Source organism: Talpa occidentalis, unplaced genomic scaffold (genome assembly GCF_014898055.3).
Source record: "Talpa occidentalis isolate TD23 unplaced genomic scaffold, MPIMG_talOcc4v2.1 talOcc4.3, whole genome shotgun sequence".
NCBI lineage: Eukaryota > Metazoa > Chordata > Mammalia > Eulipotyphla > Talpidae > Talpa > Talpa occidentalis.
Window position 1 is genome coordinate 147,217,294 of NW_023603184.1, and position 20,045 is coordinate 147,237,338.

The following is a 20,045-nucleotide window of genomic DNA, read 5'->3' on the forward strand; positions in this document are numbered from 1 at the left end:
TGAGTGTAAGAGGATGAGTTTGGACACGACGTGTTTGGGATGGCTGGGAACATGCAGGTAAATATAGCTAGAAAGTAGATATTAGGATTTGGAGTTCTGGATATTAGTGATGTTGGCAAGGGTAGAGATTTGGGCGACTCCAGTGGCCCTTAAATAAGTTGCCGGGGGTTGTTTTATGGAGAGAAAAGATCACTGAGGACGGGTTTGGTGAGGAAAAGTATCTAGTCGAAGAGACTGAGCAGTGGCTTGAGAGGAAGGAGGGACACCGGGAGAGGATGTTGTGCCAGGAACCAAGACAGGCACCATGTGCTGGAGGAGGAAGGTGCCCTATTGCTGACAGACCCGGTGAAAAATTTTATGAGGAAATTGGATTTGTCTAATGTGGCGCCAGTCATCTGGACCAGTTTTAGTGGGTAGAGACAAATCACAGCGAGTGCAGGCACACATGAAGGAGGCTGGCAAGGGTAGTGATGCAAGGGTAAGAGAGAGATGCTGGTTATTGTTATGTTGATTTGAGAGAAACTGAAGTGTGGTGTCTCAGTTGGGTTTTCTGGACCTAGAAAGAGCTTGAGATGGGGATTCTCACCCAAGGGGATATTTTTGTGAAAGATTCCTGAAATATACCAAGTTATTTAAAATTTGTTGGTAAAATCAGAGCACAGATCAGCAGTTAGAAGTTGAGAACAGAGTACTGAGAATAAGCTGGATATAATGCTGGAGCTCGGGACTAGCTGGGAGAGAGTGACTTGACGCAGTGCACGGCGGAGGGTAGGAGCAGCACCGTGCTCCAGGAAAGCCAGGTCAGGCTGTAGGAGCCCTGGGAACGGTGGCCAGGAGAAGGGCGAGGCCTCGGGGGCCTCTGGGGGGCATAGACACCTCTAGAACAGTCGTCGGCCAACTCGTTCTGTTAAAGACTAAATAGTCAATGTTTTAGACATTTTTAGATCATGTGGTTCTGTCAGAACAGCTCAACTCTGTTGAGCTGACTCTGTTCAGGAGACATAACTAGAGCTCATGGGTGACCTTGTTCCCATTCCACCAAATCCCCACGTGAGCCTCTGGCCAGACCTCTTGATCTGGTAGCAAACAGAGGACAGCGATGGTGGGAAAGCCCAACGGCCTTGACTCCGTTGCAGTAATTCAGTTTATAGTTCTTGCGTCTTTCACTTCTGAATCAGAAAATGTTCAAGAGTCTCTCTGGTTTTTGGGAAGTTAGTGGATTGGATTCTGTGTTTCCTTTCTTTAGAGTTTTCTCTTCAGTAATATGTGTAAACTTTGAAACTGCAGCCTACTGGGAATTCTAATAATGATCATTGTTTTAGATTCTTTTTGATCACATTAAAAGCAGAACTGCAGCTTAGGTTCTAAGTAATATTTTTTTGGGAAGCAGGGGAGGCTGAAGGGGCTCGCAGTGGCCCCTGTAACTTTCCGACGTGACTCACTCTCTTCAGCTTCTCATTCACTTTCTCGTCCGTGGTCCTCAGGGTCTCTCCTTATGCATCAGGCCTTTAGGTCATTTATTTACTTGAGCAGTGGGTAGCATGAATCGGTGCTTGCGGTGATCAGAGCAAAGATAAGCATTTCTCCATTCAGTCCTTCGTAAGTGCCAAACTAGGCCCACTTGTGTCACTGGAAAAATTGTCAGGGGCACAGGATGTAATGGAGGGGGACAGCAATAGGTCAGCTAAAGGTCAGTGCTTAAGGCGACTGATAAAGATCATTTCAAAGGGATGACTGGAAAGCCTTTCTCACAAGAAGTGAGTTCATGACCAGGAACCAAGATATCTAACAGGTTGGAACATAGAGGCTTGAGATAAATGATTTAAAATCTAGTCCATGCATCTTACTCCTCCATCAGACTCGGCGAGCACTTAACAGTAAGTTAAGTCAGGCCTCAAGCTCTGTCTCAGGAGCTCCCTATGGCATAAGGCAGGCAGGATCTGTTTCGGCATCTAAACCATCAAACGTAAGAAATGGCTTGAGTGATTTTTATCTCAAGTCTCCCAAAGCTGCACTTAAATAGTGCTGTTCTAGAAGCAAAATAAAGAAGTTAATTCACTATGTATTATGAGTGCTTCAGTGTATAAGGGATTAGTGAGTCCCGAGGGATGCAGGCTGAGAAAGTCAAGTAGGACAATGCAGTGTGGTAAGTCCTGTGATTGAGTCCTGGAGTGATGCAGTGTGTTGAGGGATGCTTTTTGGAAAGAAATTTCTGGAAGAAATGAAGTCTGAATGGAAAGTGAGTTCCAATTATATGAAGAGCAGGGAAGAGAAAACTTGATGAAAAAGAGAACCTCTCCATGCCCACCACTGCTGTCCAGTCTCCAACCCGTAGGTCCTCCTGCCCACTTCCCCTCTGGTAGCCACCATGCTGTTGTCAGGGTCTATGGTTTGTTTTTGTTGTGTGTTTGCTTGCTCTTTTATTCTTCATGTGCTGCAAGTGAATGAAATCATGTGGTATTTGTCTTTCTCCTTTTGACTTATTTCACCTAGCATCTTTCCCTGGGAGTCCATTCGTTGTTGAAAATGGCAAGATTTCTTCTTCTTTATAGCGGAGCTGTGTTGCATTGTATGTAAAGATCACATCTTCTTGATACATTCCTCCATCTCTAGGCACTTGGGGACTTTCCATATCTTGGCTATTGTGAATAGTGCCTCGGCGAGCATAGGGGTGTGGAGATCTTTTGAATTGGTATTTTCACAGGAAGTCTGCATTTTCACACGAGCCCAAGTGATTTGTATGAACATTACATTTTGTAAAGCATTAATGTGAATGATTAAAGAGTTTAATTGTTCTTATCTTGACCTTGAATGCACCATTTTTTTTTTTTATTTTTCATCAGGCAATTTTCAAGGTTTTTTTTTTTTTATAATAAATTTTATTTTTATATTCCCCATACAATTGCAACTCCCCCATTCTGACCCCAATCCCTCCCCTCCCGCCCCCACCCCCCAAAAAGTGTCTCTGGTTCATAGTTTTTTGTTGATTTTGATTTTCACTTTCTTATAGTTATTCATTTTCCTGGTCCCTTATTTAGGTTTTCTAGATTCCTGCTATGAGTGAGACCATCCGGTATTTTTCTTTTTCTTTCTGGCTTATTTCGCTGAGCATGATCCCTTCCAGCGCCATCCATGTTGCTGCAAATGGCATGTGTTTATCTTTTTTGAATGCTGAGTAATATTCCATGGTGTATATGTACCACATCTTCTTGATCCAGTCATCTATTTTTGGGCATTTGGGCTGTTTCCAAAGCTTAGCTATTGTAAACAGTGCTGCTATAAACATAGGGGTGCAGGTGTTCTTTGGAATTGATGTTTCTGTGTCCTTTGGGTAATTACCTAGGAGTGGAATTGCTGGATCCTATGGAAGCTCTATGTTTAGTAGGTCCAGAAATCTCCACACAGCTCTCCATAGTGGTTGGACCAGTTTGCACTCCCACCAACAGTGAATGCACCACCATTTTCATGGTAAATTTCTACAGTGATTTTTTTTTTTTAATTTTTTTAAAAAGATTTATTTATTTATGCATACAAGAGCTGAGGCACAGTCCAGAGATGCGGGGGGTGAGAGGATTCACCAGAGACAGAGTGGGGAACAGAATAGGCAGACTGACCAAAACACACTGCTGAGGGGAGCAGCGGGCGAGACAGGAGAGGTCGGCTTTGCCATGTGGGTTTCTCTCTGGCTGCCGGGGATTGAACTTGTGCTGCAGAGGCTGAGGATTGCTTCAGAGTGTGGTGCTTAACCCCTTGCGCCACCAGGGAGGCCGTCTACAGAGATTTTCGACCATTGTTTTCCATTTCTTATAAGAATGTCCTATTATCTCCATAGCCCAGTTTTGTTTTTCTCTTTCTTCTTTGTTTGTTCCTTTATGTTGATTTTTCTCATTTCTCTCCTTACTTGTGGACATTTCTCAAGCTCCTATTCTGAACTGTCTTTTCTTCATATATACTCACTTTCACAGAGGCCTCTATAGTCTTTCGGAGTTTAAACTGACACCTCTTTCTGGGCAATTTCCAGCATCTGCTCATTTACTTGTCATTGTTTGGCCACTTTGTGCCAGTCACTGGCTTAAGTCTTGGGAATACAAAGATGAAGACATTATACCCTTGATTAACTTGCTGGCCAGTGCTGAAATCATGTGTACACAGAGCTGCTGTGGTGAGCTTGATATATTCCTTAATGAGACTTGACCACAGATGCCAGAGCACAGCGGAGGGGACAGAGAAGCTTAAGGGTATTGGTTAAAATTTCTTAGCAAAGATGACATTTGAATTGCAGCTTGAAAGGAGAGTTTGCCAAACGAAAGGGAGACGAGAATGTATTAGGCAAGGACACTGTGTGTTTGCAGGACCGTAAGTATGTATTCTTCCCAAATCTAAGCTGTTAAGGGCAAGAGTTATTCATGGCATCTTGGAAAGAACAAAGTATTATTCTTGAGTCAGGTTGGGGACCATGTTTTAGCTTCTTTACTTACTAGCTCTGAGTTTTAGGGGCACATCTATAAATGGCGAGGATTAATGAGTTATAATCACCTAAAGTGGCGATGGCAAATAGGTTTGTTAAAACTGAGTTTCATGCTTTGCTTTTCCTCTCCTTGCATCTGTTCTCTGGGGAACTGGCCTGCAGTGTGTGTGGAATAAATACGTGAACAATGTCAGGATCTCCAAACAACGTGAGAAAAAGAACTGATGTTTCCTTTGATGTAAACTTTTGTGACAAAAAGACATAAAGTTCACTAATTCAGTGTTCTTACAAAGCAGGAATTTGTTTGTTTGTGTTTTTTTTAGAAGTTTGTTTTCTTAAGAACTTATGTTAATCAGAGATTGAGTCCAGCTTGTTGGGTGTTTGTTCACTCACCTTTCCCCCCAAATATCAGAGATGGACCATGTTGATTGGAAATGCCTCCTGTAGCATTTCCTTATAATGTCTCAGATTTTTTTTTTGTTTCCATTTTAATTTCTTTGGATTTAGAGAGTTAAATAAGTATGGGGTTTGAGTCCTATTGTCCCGGTCGAGACTCTTTTCTTCTGGAGATCCCGACACCGTAGTCCACCTTGTTCCAGTAAAGTCATTTCAGACTTGAGCCCTTTAGCTCACTGCTGCCAGTTATGCTCTTACTCCTTGTGTGACATAAAGGCCTCCGTGACCATCTCTGCCCTCTTGGGTGCCCTTACTACTTTCAGTGTATTCTCAGTGTATCCTGGCACCGCAGACTGGACTTCCTCGAATATACCTGTGGTTGGTGGGCAGCTTCTTCTTTTTTTTTTTTTTTAAAGATTTATTTATTTATACAAGACTCGGGGTACAGGCCAGATGCGCGGGAGGATGAGAGGATTCACCAGAGACAGACCAGGAAACAGAACAGGCAGACTGACTGAAACACACTGCTGAGGGGAGCAGCGGGCGAGATAGGAGAGGTCTGCCGTGCCATGTGGGACCCTCGCCGGCCGGCCAGGATCAAACTGGCGCTGCAGAGGCTGCGTGCTGCTTCACAGTGCTGCGTTCAACTGCCTGCGCCACCAGGGGAGGCCCTGGCCTGCAGCTTCTTTTCACACAGTGTGTGCTGGCCTTTGCGTGTGCTCTCCCTCTCTCCCACTCAGCTCTAAGGACTAGATTCACAGGTGGCTGCCCCTGGGAAGCCTTTCCCTAGTACCTCCACAACTACTGCTGAAGCTTGCTGTTTAACTGAATTGGAAAACTTGGATGTTTCTCACCCATACGATAGAGCCCTTTATATGGTCTCTGATCACATTCTAATGGCATTTAATGTTTTATTCTGGATGTGATTTGTGTGGCCTATTAAGAATACCTCCCACTGGATGATGTTACAAATGGCAACTGCCACCTACTGAGTGCCTGTTCTGTGATAGGCAGGTACCTCCTGTGAACACTGTATTGCAGATACAGAGTACTTTCCAAGATGGACTGGATGGTGATATTTTCCATCTTCATGTGCTTTTATAAACAGGCCAGAGCATATTGATTTAATTCATCGGGGGGCAATGTCTGGCAGTAGATTAAAAGTCAGTCCCTAAATCAGAAAATTCTTGACTTTGAGTTTTTATTCATACTTCATCTTCCACGTATTTCTGTTAAGGATATCCAGAACTCAGAAAATAGATTGATGTCAGTTTTATTATTCAGTTATTTGAAAAGAAATTTAAAAATATGTTTTCTTAAAATAAATTGAAGCTGGGGTATAATAATATCAGTCAGTTACTATTTCTTTTCTCATAACTCATTGATGTGATGATCATTCAACAAATACTGCCTCTGACATCCACACTGCACCAGGTAAGATAATGTATCTGTGAGCATAACAGACACTGTGCTGCCCTCATGGGGCATTCAGGGCTTGATACCTGCTTGGCCTAACTGGGTCCAGGGAGGCTTATTTTCAAAACCTGTTCTTTGTTTAGGAACCATAAGGAGATTTAACTAATATCTTAACACTTGGCAACCACTTTAATGAATACAAAAGATGGAAGTGCTTTTTTAAATTACTAGCTTGAATGTAAAATTCTGTTCTTTCAGTAGAAATTAAGTCATTTCTTTAGCTAAGTTCATTTGGAGGAAACCACCAGTCATGTATATTAGAGTGTGCCTTTTGTTTTAGAATTAATAAGTTAAATGACTTCCCTAATAACTTCCCTAAATAATTCATTTTTAGAGTTATTTTATACCTTTCTTGCATGTAAAACTGATAATGAATCACTTTTCATTGTATTTTCCTTTCTTCTCACTTTGCCTTGAAGCTTTCTCTGATATCTATTGTTGCTCAGAAACAGTTTTTGAAAAGAGTTGCTCCCTTCCTACTTGCTGTTCTTTAGCTTGAATGTGAATTGAGATTCAGAGTATACACCTATGCCCATATGTGTGTGCAGGGACTTGGAGGGTGCCTGCCAATGAGGGATCCCAAGAGTAGTGAGGAAAACTCCAAGAAAGATAAAATTCATATAAATATTGATATGGAAGAACATCTGTGTTATACAAACTGCCAGAACACTTCCAGTCTTATGTTAAATAAATTCCATGAATTCTTGACCTATCATAGAACTATATTTATTATATTGTATGTGTGTTATACTTAAAGATTGCCATCTATAGAAGTGTTTGACTGATGGTGTGTACTTTAAAAGGCAGAAAAATCCATTCTCAAATCATCTCAGTTTTTGATTGGGTAAGAGTCATCTGTCCTAGTCTAACTGCCCACTAAAAGAAAGGTGAACTTTCCCTGGAAGAAGGGAATGTCTTCAATACCCCCTGTAATTTTGCATCTGCAATGTCCAGCATTTAATAAAAAAAAAAATTACCATGTGTACCAGGAGATTAGACATATCACTGAAAATCAAGAGAGAATGTGACTGAAAGAATATTTCAAGGGATAAATGACCAAGAACTTTCCAAAACCTATATAACACATCAGACCATAGACTTGAGAATCTGGTGTAAGCCCAAACAAGAGTAATACAAAGAGAATCATATATGGCACACCATAATAAAACCTATCAAAACAAAAGAGAAAATCTTAAAAGCAGATAGGAAAATAGAATATGTTCAAAGGAACAATAGTGGGACTGACAGCTGACTGTGCAGTGAAATTGATGAAAGTCAGAGGATGATAGAGTAGTTTTAAAATGCAGAAAGGTGATAACTGTCAAACTAGGTATGTACCTAGTGAAGGTATTCTTCAGAAGTGAAGGAAAATTTAGAATACACATTTCCTGAAGTGTACAGCAAATGGTTAGAAGAAAAAAGAAAATATTTATTAGTTCTATTATCTAGTAAAGAAGTTGAATCTTTAATTCAACATTTGTTTTAAAAAAGGAAATCTCTAGGATCAAATGACTTTACCAGTGAATGCTTAAATATTTAAGAAAGAAAAATAACACCAAGTTGTAAAACTCTTCTTAAAAATAGAAAAATGGTTTTATGAGACCAGTATAGCCTTGATATCAAAGCTTGGTGATGATACAAGAAAGTTACAGAAAAATTCCTCTTAGGAGCAGAGATGCAAATGTCCTAAATAAAAAAAATAGATCGATATAGAGAAGGGATAATACATGAGGACCATTGGGATTTATTCCAGAATACAAGGTCGTTTACTATTCCAAACTCATATAGTTAGGGATATGATGGTTGAAGGGTACTAAGTTTCAGTGATGCAAGATGAGTTCTGGAGCTCTGCTGTCCAACATAGTGCCCATAGCTAACAATGCTGTACTGTATATTTAAATTTTGCAAACAGTAGGTCTTACATTAAGTGTTCTTGCCATGAAAATAAAATTAAACAATAAAGAGGCTGGGAAGAGACTTTGGGAGGTGAAAGATAATGTCTGTGACTTTGGTGGTCCTGGTGATGGGTCCATGAATGTGTATTTGTCCCCAAACTTAGCAAGTTATATATGTTAAATATGTATCTTTTTAAAAATTTTTTTTTAAAAAAGATTTATTATTTATTTTTATACAAGAACTGGGGTACAGGCTAGATGTGCGGGAGGGTGAGATGATTCACCAGAGACAGAGCGGGGGATAGAACAGGCAGACTAACGAAATACACTGCTGAGGGGAGCAGCGGGCAAGACAGGAGAGGTCTGCTGCGCCATGTGGGATTCTCCCCAGCCGGCCAGGATCGAACTGGTGCTGCAGAGGCTGCAGACAGCTTCACAGTGCATCGCTCAACCACCTGCGCCACCAGGGAGGCCCTGTATCATTTTTTTTTAACATGTCATTTACATTTCAATAAAGTGGTTAAAATGGACAAAGCTCAACATAATCACATTAATTGAAAGGAAGGAAAAAATCATGGTTGCCTTAATTTTTGCAGAAAATTATTCTGGTAAAATTTAATGATGATTCATGATCAAAAATCCTAGCAAAATAGTAATAAAAGAAATCCCTTAATATGATAAGGTCTTTCTACAAAAAAAAAAAAAAATTACAATATCGTAAGAGTGACGGTTGCTAGGGTCATAGTGGGAATGAACAGACGTTCTCTGTCACTGCTATTATTCCACATTGTACCAGAGGTCACAGTCAGTGCACTAAAGTGTGGGGGAAAAAAGATATAGTCAGTCCTTTCTCAGTGCTGTCGGAAACTGACTTTTAGTGAAAGGACATATAACAAAGCCACGACTTTGAAAAAAGTTGTTTTGTTGAACATTAACACTTGCCCCTTAAGTGTTACAATGGAAAGAGGTTGAATGAAATGACATTATTTGAGGAACTGCAACATAAGAATTGGGAAAGGAAGACAGTGGTCATTATTTTCAGACTAGTTTTTATATGTTAAAAAAACTAGAATAGTCAAGGTTGCTACATAAAAGGTAACCTAGAAAAATTACATGTATTCCTATATGCTAACAGCAAACCAATAATTAAAATATCATACTTTTTTATGTTAGCATATAAAGAACAAATACTTAGGAAAAATATAATGAAAGATTTTGCAAGATAGCAATTGTTTTTAAAGGAAAATTTTCATGGTTTCATTGTATCGTGAGACATCGAGACATCCAAACAAATCAATATCTGGGCGTTGAGGCAACTGCTTTCTCCTTCACTTCTTGGGTTACTAGAGTCACTTGTTAGTAGACATAAAAAAAGAAGAGCGAGGCAGACAACCTTTTACACTAGTCAAGTCTTTCCAAGGCGTGCACTGGTACAACACAAATTTCTGTCAGATGGACCTAGTCTAGTGTCCGAACATCGTGCACAACACCTCGGGGGCAGCAATGCATGCGCCCAGAACCACAGCGGTTCTACTCATTTGTGTACAATATTTGTAACATCTGGAGGAGTGTGAATAGCTTCAGGAATTGGAGGAAGGAGGAAAAAACAGCTTAAGCGCCTGCCAGGGAGGGGGTCAGCGAAGTTGTGCAGGGCAAGCCTGAACATGTGACTGGTGCAGACCCCAAGCATCGCGGATGTCCTTCAGTCGGGTCATGTGGTGGAGCCTATGACGGGGTCTTCATAGGTCTTGAGCTGGCCCACAACCATGCTGATGATGCAGCTCTGTGGTGTGGTCCTGCACTGTGATGCTCTGCTGGGTTTTTAAGGCTGGACTTCTCCACCACGGCGACTTTCCCCTAGAATTCTCATCCTGCCCACGTAAGGCATGATGCATCAATGTGAATTGTCCCTAGCTGGGTGCTGTCATTACCAAATAACGGGTAGTAATCCTGAGTGAAGCTGGGTCCAGTCTGCCCCCAACGTGGCTTGTCTCTCATCTGGAGTGGCAGCTGGCCTTGTTGACACCCACAGGGCAGGCACCATGGCGGTAGAAGCAACCCAGTGTGGTCCACCAAGACCTCAGTTTTGGAAACTAAATTGAAGGAACTATTAAGAGAAGTTAAAGATGCCCTAACTAAATGCTCAAGGGCTTTAAGGTTCAATGTGGTAAAAAGGTGATTTTTTTCCCTAAATTGATCTATAGATCATTATAGTCCCAGTCAAAATTCCAGCAAATACTTGTGTGTGTAAGTGACCAACATATTTTAAATATAGATCACACTATAAATGATCAAAAACGTAATTTAAAAAAAAAGATTTATTTATTGTATAGAAGAATTGGGGTGTGGACCAGAGGTGGGGCAGGGGTGAGAGGATTCACCAGAGACAGAGTGGGGAGCAGAACTGGTGGGTTTACTGAAATACATTGCTGAGGGAGCAGTGGGCGAGACAGGAGAGGTCTGCTGCAGCACATGTAGGTTACTTCCCTGGCCGGGGATCCAACTGAGGATGCAGTTGAGATCCTGCTGAGAATTAACCCCTCGGTCACCAGGGAGACCCCTGACCAAGGTGATTTTGAAGAACAAAGCTGAAGTTCTTACACTCTGCACTATCAGGGTTACCATAAAGCGAGCACAAGTAAGACAGTGTGGCACTGCTAAAAGGAAAGACAAACATGGGATAGTGTTGTCTTGTTCCAGCCACCATAATAATGCAGATAACACCATAAAGCTCATTTTCTTATGTTTCCCAGCACAGATAAGTCATGTTTGTGCTGTATTATGGGCTCTAAATGTGCAATTGCATGTGTAAAGAAACAGTGCATGTGCCTTGATTAAAAAATATTGCTAAAAATTGTGAACCTTCATCTGAGCTTTCAGCAAGTTGACAAGTTCATACATATGATCAGATAAGTTGGTTGTAATGTCCTGGTTGAGTTGAACAGGTTTGGTCATAAAATTGAATATTCCTTTCCATTTGTAAATCTGCCTCCCATCCTTGCTCTCTTATGGACAGTTTATATTCTTCCCCACTTACTTCACTTGAGTGTCAGAGAGTCTTGCAGGCAGGGTTAATGGTCTGCCACTCTGACGTCCTTACTTTGTAGGTGATGAAACTGAGCGTGTTTCAAGTTAGGTTTTGAACAGCAAAGCCAGTGGCTCATACCTGAGGTCTCTTGCTGCTTCCTCATGTCACCGTGTTCTGGGTTCTGGGGTCTAGGGGATGTCAGCATGCATCATTTGGTTGTGGGTGCAGTTTGGGTGGGAAGGAGCGTATCACAAATGGATAACTGGTTCTAATAGACCAAAAGGCTGATATTGAAGATCAGGGAGGGTGTGGAAGGAAATTCATTTAACAGATGTCTACTGTAGCTGTGCCCTGGGTGTCCTTTGCGTAGAGTTTCTTTGGGGTACCTCCTCCCCAGAAGTGGCTTTCTGCTGTTGTGAGTTTCCTAAGGTTTGTGCTGGTTGACAGGCTTCACCTCCTTGATAATGTCCCTTATTATACCGAGTGTGGAGGAGGGAACTGGTCTCTACCCATTGGGTAAAACGGAAGAAGAGATGTGAAGTCAGGCCGATCGTGGCCACTGAGCGTCCTGGGATAAGGGTTTCATGGTTGCCACACCCACTAACCTGTTCGAAGAAAGCAATGGCAAAAGTAAATTTAACAGTTACGGCAGGTGGATGCATGTAAATCCTTGATCCATGAAACATTTTTATTCTTGCCAATTTTTTCAAATAAATTTTTATAACCTAGGATTTTTTTTTTATTTCTTACCTCTCTAATTCTGAGTTCATAGTATTGTACTTTGGAAAAGCTAGAAATATTAAAATAGTGCTTCTAGGGTAAAGCATCTGTCAGTATTTCCATTATAAAACGCAATTTTAAAGGGTTTAAAAGTCAGCTGTAAAAATTTGTTCTTGGCTGATTCTTTGTATACAAAAATCTCTGCCCAGGATAATTTTCAGAACTTTTGCAGTGGCATAAACTGTGAGGTTATGTGGCATAACCACCTTCCATTGAACTCAGCTTTTCATGCTTTTATCAAAGTAGGGGAAAGATGACAGTTTTTTAATGATTCACATAAAGCAATATGAAAATTGTATTTTTATGCTCTTAGGAAAATTGGTTGAAAAATGTTACTCCAGCATCGGAAGAGTCAGCATTGGCTTCATATAAAAAATAATAGCACCACCAAACCCAGGATAAACACAAATCAAGATGGCTTCAGAATAACTCATGGAAGGCCACATTTTAGCAGCTGATTTTGAAAGCAGTATTTGGGGCTGCTCAGGGATGGTATAACTGTAAAGAGAATTTTAGGCCCCAGGTGTTGAAAATAGCTTTCTGTTTGGTGCCTGTGCTTCGCCATCGCAAAGCAAGAAAGGAAGTGCTAATGGAGAAGCAGAGACGTGTTTCGTGTGTGATTAGAGACTTAACCAGGGAAGTTGGGAGCTTCTTGTTCATGTAACTTTCTTCCAGAAGCTTTGGGCAGGTCTTAGCTTGACAGGAAGATCCACCACACTGTAGATAAGCCCCTTGCTTTTATGCCATTGTGAACACTCATCCACGTACTGAGTGTTTTATAGCTGGTGGCCAGGTTTCTGTTTTTATTCTTTTCTGTGTCTTCAGAGTTAAATCACTTACGCAGATTACCTCCAGGATAATCTCATATGTGGCAGCCAGACTGGCCTTAATTCACAATGGCGCCTCTGTGTGTCAGCTGCTCAACCAGGCACTGCGGTCACGTGCCTGGAGACTGCAGGGAACATTCAGGGTCTGGTTGGCTTGAACGAAACATGGGTTTCTGTGGAGTATGAATGGCAGATAATAGTTCATTAGATATAGTTGTTCAGAAATCTCATCTCCACGGTGAGGGAACTACCTCATCAGTTGAAGTCATGTTCCTCACTCCCCCTTATTCTCTAAAATAATGCTGCTGGAGACGCTGAGGGCCAGACAAGGTGAAAATGAGATCAGTAACAACCAGCAAACCCCTGTAGATTATGCTGTGGAAGAAAACAACCTCCTTAGACAAATACATTCTAAAATCAGGTCAATGCTGATTCACAAATCTTAGGAAATTTATCTTAGATTCCTTGAGTCATCGTGTCCACCTGCAGGCTGCACTCTGGCTGTGCTGGGCTAGAGGGAGGCTGCCTTGGCTTCAGAGGTGAGGCCTCTTGCTTCTCTGGAATCTTCTCTATTGAGAGGTCACTTGTCTATCCTTGCCTGGTCCGGTGTTAGGGAGCCCCTGAGAGGGACAGTCAGGCACCTGTGTTGTCCTCACCTGCTGGGAGCACAGCCTGGAATCCAAGGTGGCAGTGATAGTGGGGAGCTCATTGCAATTGAGCAAGTGTTTCTCAGCCGCTGAACAGTGCGCATCCACTTGCCAGAGAAGAAGCCTGTTACTCTCATTTTGCTTCACTTGCCCCAGATTTGGCCAGTGGAAGCCCCTGCAAGTTGATTCCTGTGCACTCTTTGAACTCCTTATTTTCAGGAGATGTTTCAGCCTTGTGCTGTCTCCCACCGGCCTTGCATCAGCCACTTTCTAAGGAGCTCTTGTTCCTCTTTGTGGTGAAATCTAGACTCTCCCAGCTCCTCTCAGTGAGCAGCTGGGCTCAGACCTTGGTAGCTGCCATCTTGAAACTGTGAGTTCACACTGGCAGCTTGAGGACCAGAGCACCACAGGGTTCATTCTCGTCCCCCTTCCACATTTGAAATCCCCTTCTCTGCTACCAGAAACCCATCTCTTGACATGCATGTTCTATTTGCTCCTTGCTTATGTAACCCGTGTGCTGGCACTGCTCTCCCGGTGGCTACCTCCTCCCTCAGACTTCAGTCCCTGCTGGGCGCCTGCCTCCTCCCTCAGGGTGGATTTCCTGCCATTGTGTTATTTTGAGCGACATCCTTTGCTGAATGTTCTGGTGCTTCCACATGGAGTCATACAGCCAGTTACCAGTGGCACTTGATATGCAAGAGCCTCGGCTTTACTTGTGTGAGGAGGGTGTCACATCGTTTCTCTCTTGGGGGCTCTTTTTTCTCAAACTGTGTGCCTATGTAGTGAGTGTGTTGTGAGTGTACACACTGCAGGCATTGAAGTGTGTTGTAAGGTACATTTGGGCAGCATTCAGGGCTCTCGTTAAAGTCCTCCTGTGTGTGTGTGTGTGTGTGTGTGTGTGTGTGTGTGTGTGTGTGTGTTCAGAAGCTTCCAGTCCTAACCACACCTGTCTGCTTGCAGGTCCTTACGCATGCCTACTCCCTGGGCTTTTCTTTTTTTAAAGATTTATTTATATATGCATACAAGAACTGGAGTACAGGCCAGAGCTGTGGGGGGTGAGAGGGTTCAGAGACAGAGCGGGGAACAGAACAGGCTGACACAGGCAGACGGACCGAAATGTACTGCTGAGGGGAGCAGCGGGCGAGTCAGGAGAGGTCTGTTGTGCCATGTGGGCAGCTCCCTGGCCAGGGATCAAACTCATGTTGCAGAGGCTGCGGCGAGTTTCATAGGTTGTGTCTAAACCCCTTGTGCCACCAGGGAGGTCCTCCCTGGACTTTTCATTCCGTTTTCTTCCTTAGCACCACCTTGCTGTTACCACCATCTTTTCCAAGTCCTTCCTTGGTCCGCTCAGCAGGAGGCTGTTATTCCTTTCGTTGTCTAGAACTTGAGCCATGCCAATGATGTCTACATCTGCTTAAAGATATTTGGGGGTATACTTTGGGGTCCTTCTCATTTTTGAGTGTTAGTAGGCCAACATTAGTGATATTTTTGAAAGTGTTTTGTTAACTATTGAGTATTACCTTACCATAAGGAGGAGTTATTTAACCCCTAGTAGATACCTTGTATATTATGAGATTTTGATAAATGTTTATTGGATTTAAGAATTTGCCAGAATGAAAAATATTTGTGTTTTGGTGAGGTGCAGAGAAACAGAATCTTATGTTTCTAATGGTACATCTACTCCAACTTTTGATATTTAATTGAATATTTTTGCTGCAAACACCTCCCCCTCCCAATGTAGATGCTAATTTTAACTTGGTTACAGAAGAAATTTATTTGATTCACAAATTTACATATTGTAAAATTCACTGCTTTTAGTCCGGTTCTATGCATTTTAAAATGTGTGTAGATTTGTGAAACTATCATACCCCCAAATTCCCTTATGTCCGTTCCCTTTCTAGTCAACACTTTTCCTTACTCCAAAGTCCCTGCCAACTACTGATCTGTTTTATATTCCTATGAATTTGTCTTTTTAGAATATCATATAAATGGAATTATTTTGAATCTGGCCTTTTTTCTGTTAGCCTGATATACGTGAGATTCCCATTGCTAAGTGTGTTGATTAGTAGTCCATGGTTTGGGTATCCCAGAGTTTTTTACCATCTACCAGTTGAAAGATATTTGGATTATTTTCAGTTTTTGGTGATTAAGAATTAAGGGGCTGTGAACAACTATGTACATGTCTTTCTATGGACATATGTTTTGATTTCTCTTGATGAAATGCCTAGATGTCAAATTGGTAAGCATGTGTTTATCCTTACTAGAAACCATGAAGTTGTTTTTCTTTTTTTTTAAAAAGATTTATTTATTTATACATACAAGAGCTGGGGTACAGGCCAGAGGTGTTGGGGGGTGGGTGAGAGGATTCATCAGAGACAGAGTGGGGAACAGAACAGGCAGGTTGACAAAAGTACACTGCTGAGGATAGCAGCGGACAAGACAGGAGAGGTCTGCTGTGCCATGTGGGTTGCTCCCTGGCTGGCCAGGGATCGAAATTGGGCTACAGAGGCTGTGGACAGCTTCATAGGTTGTATCTTAACCCCTTGCGCCACCAGAGAGGCCTTGAAGTTGTTTTTCAAACTAGTTGTACCATTAAAAATGTATGAGATTCTGTTTCTCTGCATCCTCACCAAGACACAGTATTATAATTTTAACCATTCTTTTGAGCATATGGTAATACTTACTTTTTGTTGTTATAGTTGTTATTTTTTGTTATGCATTTCCCTGATGACAAAATGATGCTGAACATTTTTTTTGTGTGTGCTCATTGACCATCATATATGTGTGTGTATACATAGACACTTTTCTAAAGTATCTGTGCAAGCATTGTATCCATCTTTTAATTGCTATTAATTGCTATTTAATTTGTATTAATGAATTGTAACACTTCTTTATGTAATATGGAATAATAGTCCCTTGAGAGATGTGTGTGTGTGTGTGTGTGTGTGTGTGTGTCGGTGTGGGGGCGGGGGGAGGTGATGCTAGATCTGTGTCCTTACTGTTTTTTTTGCGTAATCATTTCATTAGTTACTTGTTCAAATAACTGTGGTTGGGGATTTATTTCTCCCTTTACTTTTGCCAGGTTTTGTTTCATCTGGTCTGAAACTTTTTTGTTAGGTGCATATACATTTGCAATCATTGTATCTTACTATGCTTTGCCTCTTGTTATCGTGAAATGTCATTCTTGGAGCATGGTAATACCCTTTTTCCCTTGAATTTGACTTTGTCTGATATTAAATAACTACTTCAGTTTTATGAGAGGGAAGTGATTGAGAACACCCACATGCTAACATGAGAAAGATTTCCCATAGAAAAGGAGGGCGGTGGAATGAGGGTGGAGGTATTACCTAGTGAGACATCTCCCAGAGAAGAAGGTGTTCAAAGCCAGATAATTGTGATTTCATTTGTGGTTTCTTCCTTCAGGAGGAAGGAAGGGATAGCTACAGATGGGAGTAGAGTTTTAGTTGGCCAGACCTTAAATCTTTTTTAAAAAATGTAGCAAAAGGTACAGCGTTTATCTTGTGCTAGCAACCACTGATCAAATTTCCAGTGTCAGCTGACTTTTCAGATAATGATGGTTACTCTGATCATAGTAAATGCACTATGTGAAGTATCACTGGATTCTGGGATCTTGACCTTATATCAGCATCTTGAATCTCCCTTGTACTGGAAATTTATTGTAATTTATACTATGGACTGTACACTCAGTAGACTGTCTGGTTTTCTGAAATGGTCTGCAAATTAAGCTTATTTTTCAGTGAGGTCCAAGGTATTGAAGTGTGTTTCAAGAATGTGAAATTCATTTTGCTGGCAGTTGGTACCTTGTGAAGGAATCTGAAGCCCAGTACTACAGCTAAGTTTCTACACACAGAACAACTTTCAGTACCAATGATCTTATTTGACATGTGCTCTGCATCCTTGAGCACATTGTTTAAACTTTTTAGGTTATTTTCTTCCATGAATGATGTTATATCCCTGCTTTGATTCTATATAAAAATTAGTTATGATTCTTAACCGGGAATGATTCAGGGAAATAGTTGGGAATTGTAACAGTAGCTTCCACTTTAAATAAAAATAGAAAATTGTCTTTGAAACGAACCCCACTTAGAGCATGTCTAAGGAGACTTCAGCGTTGTTCTTTACTAGGATTGAAAAGTGGTCACATTCCTCAGACATGGGCTTCTTACTCCAGGCCCCTCCTTGTTGCAGAGACTGGTTTTGGGGCAGGCACAGGATGCAGGTCACCCCAGCAGAGCACCTGGACATAAGTTTCATTTTTTTCTGCTGGGGTCTCTAAGACGATGAGAGATAATTCTGGAGCTACTTCTGGATGCAATGAGGAGAGAGAGGGTACCCTGTCAGTGAGGCTAATATTGAGGATGGCTGAATGTGCCACACAACTGCCCTCCTGTAAGGGTTAGCCAGACCGCTCAGTCTGATCAGATTGACTCAGTTACGTCAGCTAAGAAATCACTTAAAAAGGTCAGCTTTGGCTTTTCTGTATCTTATAGCTAAAATGGTCATTATTAACAGATTATGTTTTAGAGACTTCAGTCAAAGTACAATAGAGTAAGATTCAAAGAAAAACAACCACCATAGAGCACCTACAGTGCGTGCTCGTTCACAAATCCTCAGTGCATTTATTCCGCTGTGAGCCATGCGCTTGGCAGCTCTCTCCAGTGTTGTCTCCCTCGGGAGCTCTTCCCTAGGGTTCCCTTCACTAGATTTGCTTCTATGCAGCTTCTTGCTTTTAAAATCTGTTCCCGAGCTTTCGAACTTGCTGTGTATCCTGCCAAATTCCCTTTCCCACTTCTCTGCTCACTTCTGGCATCAACATATTTATCACCTTTCTGCCGAGGTGACTCTAGCTGGATCCCGCTGAGTTCTGTGGAGCGGGTCTTCCCTGAGGGGAGCACACTGGCTTCTTACTCCCCTTGATGATGGTGCAGAGGCTTGGTTGCGCCAGAGTTGGGTTGTAGTGAGTTGTTTGGGTAGCGTCGCAGGGGTCAGCATGGAGGGAGGCGAGGGGGGACACGCGGAGTTCTGCCTCAAGTCCCCTGAGCTGGTAGAAACAGCATCCAGAGAACCTAAAGCCGGAATCCTCGTCCTCTGCATCTTCCACGCTGCTGTCCACGCCTGGCGCTCCTTGGAGGGCTCTTTTAAACACCGTTTCTCCAACAGCCTTTTTTCTTAAAATAGTTGAAACAAAATTGAATCATCTTTAAGGGGAGGTAAGTTGTGACTTTGATTACAGAGAACTAGGAAGAGGGAGACGGATGCTGCTGTCAGTTTGTCAGGATCCTCCTTGACTTGTGAGCCAAGCAGGAAAGGGTCGCGGTGGCCTGAGGGTGGTGTGTCATGGGAGAATTGGCAGGTAAGATTAGAATAGTCCAGAACCACAACGAGGTCGCACCTCACGCCCTTGAGAACGGCCCATATCACAAGAACAGAAACAATAAGTGCTGACAAGGGTGTGGAGAGAAAGGAACCTTGTGCACTGTGAGTGGGAATGGAGACTGGTCCACCCCATGCGGAGAACAGCAAGCTGTTTCTCAGAATACTAAACATAGACCTACCAGACAAGCCAGCAGTTCCACTCCTTGGTATTTTCCAAAGAAATGGCAAAGCACTAAGTCAAAGGGACATCTGCACGCCTGTGTTCATTGCGGCACTGTTTATAATCACCAAGTGATGGAGACAACTTAAGTGCCCAGTGACAGGCTGGTGGACCAAGAACATGGGGCACAGATACACACTGGAATACTACACGGGGCTGGAATACTACTCAGCTGAAAAAAAAAGAGGTGAAATCTTGTCACTTGTAATAACATGGATGGATCTTGGAGGGGGGTGATGCTAAGTGAAATAAATTTGAAGGAGAAAGACAAATACTGGATGATTTCACTGATAGGAGGAATATAAAGCAATAAAACAAAGGAAATGAAAGAACTCAACCAAAGCAAATCCTAGAAATCTGAACTGCAGAATTGAGGCTATTGGAAGAGGAGGGTAGATCGTAAGGCGGGAAGGGGCCCAGTATGGTGGCAGATTATGGGGGTTTTGATGGTGGGTGTGGTGTGATAACATACATGATAACATACGTCCCTAATCACATACAGTGTTGTAAACAATGTTACTGTGATAAAAAAAAATTATGGGAAAAAATTTTCATAAAAAATATTAAAATGGTCAATGGACATTGAGAAAGCCTTTGAATGATAAGCCAAAATACAATTATTTTCTTTAGAAAGGAGAAATCCGTGGATCTTTTAGCAAGAAGGTACTTTATGTGATATGATTTAAAAAAAATTTCTGCAGCTTTGTGGGATAGTGACTCAGAATACCAGGGAGTTTGTGGAGATAAAGCACAGGATTTGGTGGAACAGTATGCTTGGCGGGGGAGGGAGCAAGTGTGGCTGTGAGATTTTGAGTGTGAAAGACCTGGGAGAAAGGTAGTGATGGTGAAAAGAAAGCGAACAGGAGAGGGGCATGCGTGGGGGGAGGCTGGGGTGGCTGCTGATGCTGAGC

The 20,045-nt window shown here is 42.1% G+C and overlaps 1 protein-coding gene and 1 pseudogene across 5 annotated transcripts in view; one reads left to right on the plus strand and one right to left on the minus strand.

Moving 5' to 3' along the window:
- Positions 1–20,045, plus strand: part of DIS3L2 (DIS3 like 3'-5' exoribonuclease 2) — a 282,840-nt gene that overhangs the window by 62,534 nt on the left and 200,261 nt on the right. The window lies entirely within an intron of this gene.
- On the minus strand, positions 9,770–10,233 carry LOC119254153 (nuclear transport factor 2-like; annotated as a pseudogene).